The 9,374-nt window shown below is 46.1% G+C and overlaps 1 long non-coding RNA gene across 1 annotated transcript in view; it reads right to left on the reverse strand.

The window, feature by feature from the left end:
- Positions 1-5,435: 5,435 nt before the first annotated feature.
- Positions 5,436-9,374, reverse strand: part of LOC112401017 (uncharacterized) — a 4,081-nt gene continuing 142 nt past the window's right edge. Inside the window, exon 2 of the long non-coding RNA XR_003003501.1 lies at positions 5,436-6,628. This is a non-coding gene — a long non-coding RNA (uncharacterized LOC112401017). The remainder of the gene's footprint in view (positions 6,629-9,374) is intronic.

Raw genomic sequence — 9,374 nt, forward strand, 5'->3', positions numbered from 1 at the left:
TCTGACATGAATATTGGTTGATATTTTTGTTTATATTAAAGAAGAAGATGAAAGTGAAACAACAAAGACATATGTCAGGACGTTATACATTCATCAATGGCATGAGTGACTTCTTTGCTGAATTGGATAACAGCGTTTGAATACTGGAAGACTGTTTCCTTGACTTTTGCTCTATTCACAGTTTAACAGCTGTATATACGATGCGCTTAATTGTTGACATTTTCGCCACTATTCTCTTAAGTCTAGACAATCAACAAAACAATAGATTGAGCTCTGATGTGTAGTGTTGGCCAATGTCTATGGTGTAAAGACTCCTACTTTGACCTGTGTTAAGCTACCCATGTGATGTCAGTGAAACTGGGTTTCAGAAGAGCTGTGTGGTTGTATGCCCTTATGTGGTATACCCACTTTACAGATACAGGAGATATAAATAACCTCGGAAGTATACATAATAGTAAAACATAGTAAAATACTTAGGAAGAGGTGGTTTGAGTATTTATGACCTTTATTTTTAATATAATTTATTTAATAGAAATTTATATAATTTAATTTTTAATTATGGCTGTGTTTTAATAACCAGCTTGGAAAATTCCTAAAGATGTTAGAGTCAGCTCTTGGGAGGGTATGAGCTGGTGGTAGCACGACAGTGGTTTGATGAGATTCAACCCAGTGTCCATAGCCAGGTGAAACTTCCAAGAAGGGCCAGCACTTCAGAACTTCCCGTCCCATGTCGCTCTCCCCTCCCAGCCAGGGCCAGGCCACTTCCTCTCTGAGAGAAGCAGATGCAGAGAATTATATTAATCTGCTTGGGCTGTCATAACAAATACCACAGATTGGGTGGCTTAAACAACAGACATTTATTTCTCACAGTTCTGGAGGCCAGAAGTGCATGATCAAGGTGCCAGCAGCATTGTTCTGGCAGGGCCTCTCTTCCTGGCTTGTAGACGGCCACCTTCTAGTTGTGTCCTCACATGACCTTTTCTCTGTGCACCATGCTCGTGGCGTCTCTTCCTCCTCTTGTAAGGACACCAGTCCTATTAGATCAGGACCCCATCCTTATGACCTCATTGAACCTGAAACACCTCCATAAGGTCCCTATCTCCCAATGCAGTCACATTGGAGGTTAGGACATCAACAGATGGATTTGGCGGGGAGGACACCATTCAGTCCATAACAAGCAGTTTGGTGTTTCTGCTCTGCCACAGGAAAGGAAGAGAAACAGACAGGTGACGAGGCGGTACTTGATGCCAGAGGCAGGGCTGGGGATCCTTTCCTGCGGTCTCCAGAGTGTGTCAGGGCCAGATGCCGGCCAGGCCGAGAGAGGAGGGTGCGGGGGGAAAGTGTAAAGACAGATTTTGCAGGGCTGATAACCCAAGCCCAAGGGTGGGGGGGATGTGACAGTGCCCTTGGCTCTCACATCACTGGCATGGTTAGGACCCTCGCCATTGGAACAGTGTCACCCTGCATGGGCAGTGGAGCACAGGAGTCAAGGCCATGGGCATAGAGCCAGGCTTTCTGGGCTGCAAGTCCGAGCTGACCATTTACTAGCTGAGGGACCTTAAGCAAGTTACTGACCCTCTCTGTGCATCCGTGTTCCCATCTAAAGACTACAAATAATGCCGGTACCTTCCTCAAGGGTTGCTATGAAGGTTAAATGAAAAAACATATATTTGTACTTATAATTAGAATATAAGTGCCTGGCTCCTTGTAAGTGATGTGTCAGTGTTATCTTTCGCAGCTGCGTTTACGATCTGTTTCCCTTTCTCTAGTGTGTGTCTTTGAGAAGATGGATCCCGTGTCTCCTCTGTCTTTGAACCCCCAGCCCCTAGCACCATATCTGGCACTTAATAAATGTCCAATAAGCCTGTTGAATTACAGATAAATGTCGAAGTGCTTTGGAATGATTAAACAGCCAAGGAAACAAAATTCTTTCATACATGGAATCATCCAATTATTAAATCATACATTCATTTAACAAATAATTTTTAACAGCTTGATTGAAAAATTTTTCACATTACATACAATCCATCCATTTAATATATATAATTCAATGGTTTTTAGCGTATTCACAGAGCTGTGAAACCACCACCATAATCAATTTTAGAACATTTCATTACCCTGAAAAGAAACACCATACCCATTACCAGTCATTCTCTGTTTCCCCCTAAACCCCCCATCCCTAGGAAATCACTGGTCTACTTTCTGTCTCTATGGGTTTGCCTCTTCTGGACATTTCATTTGTGTTGTATCATATGATATGTTTTCTTGTGACTGGCTTCTTTCACTTAGCTTAATGTTTTCAAGGCTCGTCCATGTCATAGCATGTGTTGGTACAACAAAATTTTTTTTTTTCAATTTTTAAACATCTGCTGAACTCTGTGAGATAAACCAGAGAATGTGCCATAAAAGTCATATCGTCTGGAAAATACGTGTTCACATAAAGAGCTGCACATGACTGTTTTAGCAGCTAAGGGCAGCTCTGGGCTAAGCATTTCACAGTCTCTTGTTTATTCCTCTTACCTTCTCAATGAGGTAGGTATTACTGTTTACCTATTTCACAGATAAGAAAACTGAGGCTCAGAGAGGTTAGTAGCTTGCTCAAAGTCCTCACACGGCAAGGAAATAATCAAGCTAGGATTGAGACACTTGTTTTCACGTGCTGGCTATGCCATCTCCCTTCTACAAACAAAACACTCACAAAAACATTCCCCAGATCCATAGGAAACCTGGCCTATCGCAGCTGCACCGTTGCCTGTGTTCTCAGGTTGATCCACGGGGCCGAGTGTCGGTTTTAATTTATGAAAAGTACAGAAAAAGGAAGATGTTGGCTCTGCCTGCCTTTCTAGCCCGCCTGTGGGAACAGGGCCCGGGTGGACAGAATTAGCTTTATTAATGTCTCATTTCCCGGGATCAATATTTGGCAGTGCCTTCCTGTCTTTACACGGCTGGATGGAAATTAAAAACGAACACGTGTGATGCAGTGAATCCAATGGCAGAACCAGGGATGGCTTTGGAGCCGACCTCCTTCTGGAGCCCACTGACATCATGATCCGGGGCCTGGGAAGTGAGTGTCCGGGTGCGTGTTTTCAAGAGTGATTTTGATCAGGGAGAAAGCTCCAGCTTTTAAGCCTCAGCGTTGTGGACCCTCTAAGGCCAAACCAACAGTGCTTCATTCCAACATGCAGACACTGGAAAGGAGAATGTCTCAAGGTCAGGCCACCCCCAGGAGAGGACAGCAGCCTGACAAGGTCACGGCCAGGAGATATTTACCTTGTGAGTCAGCTATCACAGGTCCCACACGGGCTCAGATACTGCCTGCTGCAACATTCCTGGGAGGCAGACATCAGCTAGGAAAGCAAAGTGCTGTCATCTCCTGGATGCCTGCTGCACCCTCGGCCCTTTGAGGCCATCCTCTGACCTTCAGAGCTCAGCAGTCCTCGTGATGCCCACTTTCCAGATGAGGAAACCAAGGCATGAGAGGAGAAGTGAGCTGTGCAAGCTTCTGCAGGAGTAAGCAGTGGAGCTGGGATTCTTAACCCAGGTTGATCTGGCTCCCAAGTCAACACCAAGTGATTCACTGACAACAAGAAACAGAAATGTCTGGCGGATGGGAACCTGGTAGCTCCCTGTAAGGAAGAAATACAGCTGGAGGCCGCAAACGATGGACACAAGTCTAATCCTGTTGGCAGCGTTGTTTTGTTTGGCCTGAAGAGTGTTTCTTTAAGAACGTTTGAATTTATTACCAGCTCTTAAAAATAGGGAGTTTTCATATAGGATGCAGATTTCTGGCTCCTCTTGGGAAACCAGAAGATCTGGGAACAGTCAGTTGGAGCCGAGGATGACTGCCCTTTCTAGAAGGAACAGGAACCATCTGGAGTGCCATGGCCCCTGCTCAGCCAGGGGCCTGCTCTATGGGAAATTACATGATCCCACAGCTGTACAGGGAGGCTGGGCCCAGCCAGGGACGTTCCTGGATACCAACGTGGAAGGGTACCAGCCTGACGGAACTTCCTCGGTGTATTGGTTTGCTAGGGCTGCCCTAACAAAGTACCACGCACTGGGTGGCTTAAACAACAGAAATTTATTTCCTCACAGTTCTGGAGGCTAAAAGTCCAAGGTCAACGTGTCAGCAGGGTTGGTGTCTTCTGAGGCCTCTGCTTGGCTTGCAGATGGCTGTCTTCTCCCTCTGTCTTCACTCTGAGGGCGTCTCTGCCCTAATCTGCTCTTCTTATAAGAACACCAGCTGTACTGGATTACGACCCACCCTAATGACCTCATTTTAACTTGGTCACCTCTTTAAAGGCCCTCTCTCCAAATATAGTCCCATTCTGAGGTGTAGGAGGGTAGGACTTCAATATACGAATTTGAGTTGGGCCACAATTCAGCCCCCAACGATCAGGTATTGATTGTCTCTCCATAGGGGCAGACCCCGTTTTGTAGAGTCTGAAGCTTATACAATGTTGGAAGCCTTCTTGATTAAAATTAAAAAAAAGAATATACAACCGTGAATGTAGAATTTGGTGCAGGGAGCAGAGCTCTTGGTGCCCTGCCCATGTCCCACAGGCTCTGGCACTCAGTGTCAGGACCCCCAGCTTTCTCCAAGTGCCCCTGGCCACCAACAGTGCTGGGGAAATAACTCCCACCAGAAGCCCTCAGCCAGTGACTCCCTCTCTCCAGGGTGGGACTGCTCTGAGGTGTGTGTTCTACCCTGGGCATTAACTATGTCTTTATTTTCTGTAAGGCTGTTGTTTTGACCTCTGAGGCCTTGCTGACCCTGAGGGAATACTCCCTCCCAGGGTTAGCGGATTCAAAAATGCGGCCTCGGGTGTATCTTTCAAATGCAAACCAACCAATCCAAGCACCTTCTTTGTCTATCAGGCTCTCACACTCCCAAGTCACCATCCCCTTTCCCTAACCATTCCAGGGCCAGGTACCAGCCAACGAGGAACAGCCCTGTGCCCAGAGCCCACAGAAATGAGTCAAGTTAGCCAATGGTAAGCATCCTTACCCTGCCTCACCTGTTCCTTCCTGCAGAAACCACAGTAAAGGCTCTTCATGGCCCCCCACCCCCGTCCCTCTGCCTCCCGACCAACGCCTGTGCTTCTCTGTGTGGCTCCCCATGTGCTGTGCCCCCTCCTCTTGGGAACTATGAGTAACAAGCTACCCTTTTGATGGCAGTCGCCCCCTGATCTGTTGGCCTTGCCTTAGCTAAATAGTGAGAAATCTCCTATTTTAAAACATTCTGTTCCCCAAAGGCCTCCATGGGATTAAGCTCCAGATACCCACAGTGGGAGCTGGCTTGATAATATGGCCTTTGTTGGCTGAGTGCCCTTCCAGGTCTCATTTCCCCACAGGCCTGCCAGTACACCTCCCAAATAAACCAACCGTATTCCCATCCTTGTCCCAGGGGCTGCGTCCAGGGGAACCAAATGAAGTCAGCACAGAAGTGAATATTTATTTTAAATACAGAGAGGAAATAAAAGTGGAGACAGTGGCCTTAACTAATGGCCACTGAAGGATCTTACACCGACAAATTTTACAAAAACATGTGACCACATGAACATACTGTTGGGGCTCTTGGAAGGGGCCCAGGCGGCTGAGGGCCCCAATGCTCAGACTTCGTTAGTTCATGTACATCACCCTCTGACTAGGATGTGGGTTCCGTGAGTGCGGGGACAGCGCCCAGCACAGTGGCCGGCACATAGCAGGTGCTCCGTACGTGACAGTTCAGTGAATGCGTAGCCTAACGGAGCGGACTAGGTGTACCCACCTCTCTCCTGGGTGGCGCTCGATGGGCATCCTTTAAGTCCCCTTTTTGACGGTGTCTACTGGTAGTAGCCCAGCCTCCTGTAGAGGGACAATGATTTTCTTGAAATATGCTGATGTCTTCATTCTTAGAAACCTGGGAGCCAGACTATCTCTTTAGAGCCGCCTTGCAGTTTGCTGATTGGACCCACTGTGGGCTGACTATATGGTTTAACTCCAAAATGGCAGTTCTGCCTTCGTTATTTTCGAGTTCTTTGGTGGGACAGGATGGATAGGCGGGACACCTGGGCAACGAGCGAGGAGCAGTGTTTTATATTGACTAACGTATGATGTGGAGCTGCACAAACCAGTTGGAGGCTTCTCAGCAGAGTGTTTTTTGGGCAAGTTACTTAGCCTCCCTGAGCCTCAGTTTTCTTATCTATAGAATGGAGCAATGATGATACCAGCTTCCAGAAGAGCAGGAAGATTCCTTGAGATAATGCATGCAGACCCTTTGCACGATGTCTGATCCATTGTCAGAGCTCAGTCAGGGGAGGCTGTTTATGGGAAACGTATTACTAAACCCGAAGACTGTTGACCCCTTGAGGCTATTGCAGTGCTATCCACAGGCCTCCGGCCAGCGCGGAGTTGTTCTCCAAGTGACATTTTACCAATCTCCAGGAGCTTGTGAAGCAATCAGCAGATGCTGTAATGTGAACAAGGCATCGTAAATCATGTGCTTTGTTTCCTGTGGGGGTGGATTCCTGGTGACTGTATCAGAGGTCAGGCCTCTCCTGACCGAACAATAGGGCTTCCTGAGGGAGACAGCCCTCTCCTGTGGTCAGTCCAGCAAGAGTGAATCACCATTTGCCTGTGACAGCTTCTGGTAACACAGAGAGGAGAAACTGAGTGAATGATCTGTAGGAGCGGAGAGGCAGAGAAAGAAAGATCAAGGGACAAGAGAGAGTGCAACAGTGAGCTTTCTCGCTTTCTCGGCAAGCTGAACACAATGGGGGTGTGGTCTGTAGGAAACAAGATTTACAGAGATGTGAAATGTGTGTGAAGCGCAGAAAGAAAAAAGAAGGAAAAAGTGAACTGAGAGAGTATAAGGAAGAAGAAAGGAGCAAAAGAAATCAGAAGTACAGGAAAATGGCACATGAATCCACAAGGTTCTGCCCCAAAGCCTGGAAATTGAGTAAATAACAGAATCTATAAGTACACATGCCACTATTTGCCATTCCTATGTCAGTGGCAGACATCACTAATCAATCATAGCACTCTTTCAACTGAGCTTAAATGTAGCCTCAGAATCCTTCTCAATCAGAGATCCAGGTTATAATCCACTAGAATAGGTGTTTGCATTGAAACCCTCTTCCTGTCTGGGTTGTAAGCTCTTGCCATGCATTATGGAGAAGGCTTGGACCAGAAGAGCAGACCAAGGCACAGAGGACCCAAGAGCAGTAAGGAGGGGGCATTAGGACTGGCACATTCCTGGCCAAGGGGCAGAAAGAATGGGCCCTTCATAGTCTCAGAGGCTGAAGCCCTGTCTCCTGCCCTGTTGCACTTATCAGACAGTTTTATTTCTCTGACAGTAAAGTTGAGAGATAAAGCTGCCAGACTGAAATGAGATTGTGTTCTAGACATCTCCAACAGTGCTGGAAAACAGTGGCAGCTCAATAAAAAAAATTGTTGAAAGAATTGAACAAGGAATGCTCAGGGGTGGTAAATATAGGGAAAAGAAATATTCATTTGCCACTGCGGGAGTGGTGCACTCTTCCTGGAGGGTGCTGTGGTCCTATATATAACCCTAAAAATGTGCAGAACTTTTGACCTGGGAATTCTATTTCTAGGAATTTTTCCTATGGGAATAGACCTTGGAAGTGCACGGTAGTTTATTTCTGAGACTTCATTTCAGTGTTGTTTTTAATATTGTAAAAATATTGGAAGCAACCTAAATGTCCAACAGTAGGGGATCAGTTCAATGAATAGTGATATATTCAGGAGATGGAAGGCTACACAGCTGTTTATTATGATGCTGTCTAGGAATATTTAATGACACATGGCTATATTTATGATATGTGATTGGTGAAGAGAGCACGTTATAAAAAAGCAAGTACCAACCTGTCTCAATAGGAAAGGCATCAGTCTCATAAAAAGGCAAGTACCTTGAAAAAAAAATTAAATATATGTATGCACATTGAAAGGAACTGGAAGGACATAGGCCAAAATGTTTTTAAAAAATGTTTATCTGCAGGTAGTTGGATAATAGGTGGTGATTATTTTTTCTTTCCACTTTTCTATGTTCAAAACATTTTCCACAGTAAACAAATTACTTTTATAATAATTCACCTGTTTAGAAGTGACTGACAAGAGGCATGTATACTTGGTCATTTTACACTGAGACACACACATCCACGTGGCGTATGTGACTCTTTAGATATTTGAACTCTGGAATACCTGATAATAATGACATGGAAATAGCTGATATGTAATAAACACGAACACTTAGTACGCAAGTGCCAGGGACTGTGTTAGGTTCTTCTCATATTTGTCTCCTTTAACCTCACAGCAAGGCTGGGAGGCAGGTTCTGTTGGTCTCTCCATTTCAGACGTGAGGAAACTGAGGCTTGGCCATGAGGTGCCGGGGCCCCATGGGTGCTGAGGGGTAGGGGAAGAATTCGAAGGCAGGAAGGCTGTCTCTAGAACACACACCTTCAACCTCCTTGCTCCGTTGCCTTCAGCCACAGAAAATCTGAGCCAGAAATTTTTGAAATTCTACCATTGAACCAACGGGTATTAAGATATCACAGTAGCAGTGATTCTGAGAGCCCCAGATTAAGGTAGGTTCACATTTTTGTGTCCGTGTGTGAGTTCTTGTCAGGGAAAAAAAAAAAAAAAGAGGGGATTAACGTGTCTTGAAAAGATTCCTTTTTACAATTAAGCCTTCCTTGCCTGCTTTCTGTTACCCGCACTGTCACATCACAGCGATAAATAGTGCGGGAAAGGCAGCAGCTCCTGTGTTATGTCAGGGCGTGAAGATGAGAAATCTAGCGCAGAAACCTCTTTCGCTTTGTTGGTCGTTTTCTGGGTGCTCTGTGTACATCCTCAAAGCTGCCCCTGCACTGGACATCCACTAGGATAGATATATTTTTTGTCCCTGAATGGCATGTGTAGTTTCAATATGTGTCTCCACAGAGCATTTTTGGGGGAAGTGGGGCCTGAAAGGGAGCGGGACGGAGGAAAATCTTCTCTGCCGTCAGAGGTGATCCTTGTAATCACTCTTCTACCTTTGAACAAATCAGAGCTTCTGCTCAGGGAAGGAAACTCTTGGGAGAGGCTGTTCGGGAAACTGGGGATTCTTTAAGCGAGGGTGAAGGGTCAAAAGATACCCTTAACTCTTACACGTAGAGCGGTATTTGGGACCTGGCAAAAGTATGGCTGCAGACTCGCCAGGGCAAAGGGCTCACGGACCCAGAAGGAAGGAAGTGTGGAGGATGGAAAGAACAGAGGCTTCACCTCCTGACGCGCTAGCCCTGTGACCTTGGACAAGGGGCTTCCCTTCTCCGAATTGCAGTTTCTTCATCTATAAAATGAGGAAAATGTTGGGCTCCTAGGTTTCCTCCCTCCCC

This window comes from Neophocaena asiaeorientalis, unplaced genomic scaffold (genome assembly GCF_003031525.2).
Source record: "Neophocaena asiaeorientalis asiaeorientalis breed wild unplaced genomic scaffold, Neophocaena_asiaeorientalis_V1.1 scaffold130, whole genome shotgun sequence".
Lineage (NCBI taxonomy): Eukaryota > Metazoa > Chordata > Mammalia > Artiodactyla > Phocoenidae > Neophocaena > Neophocaena asiaeorientalis.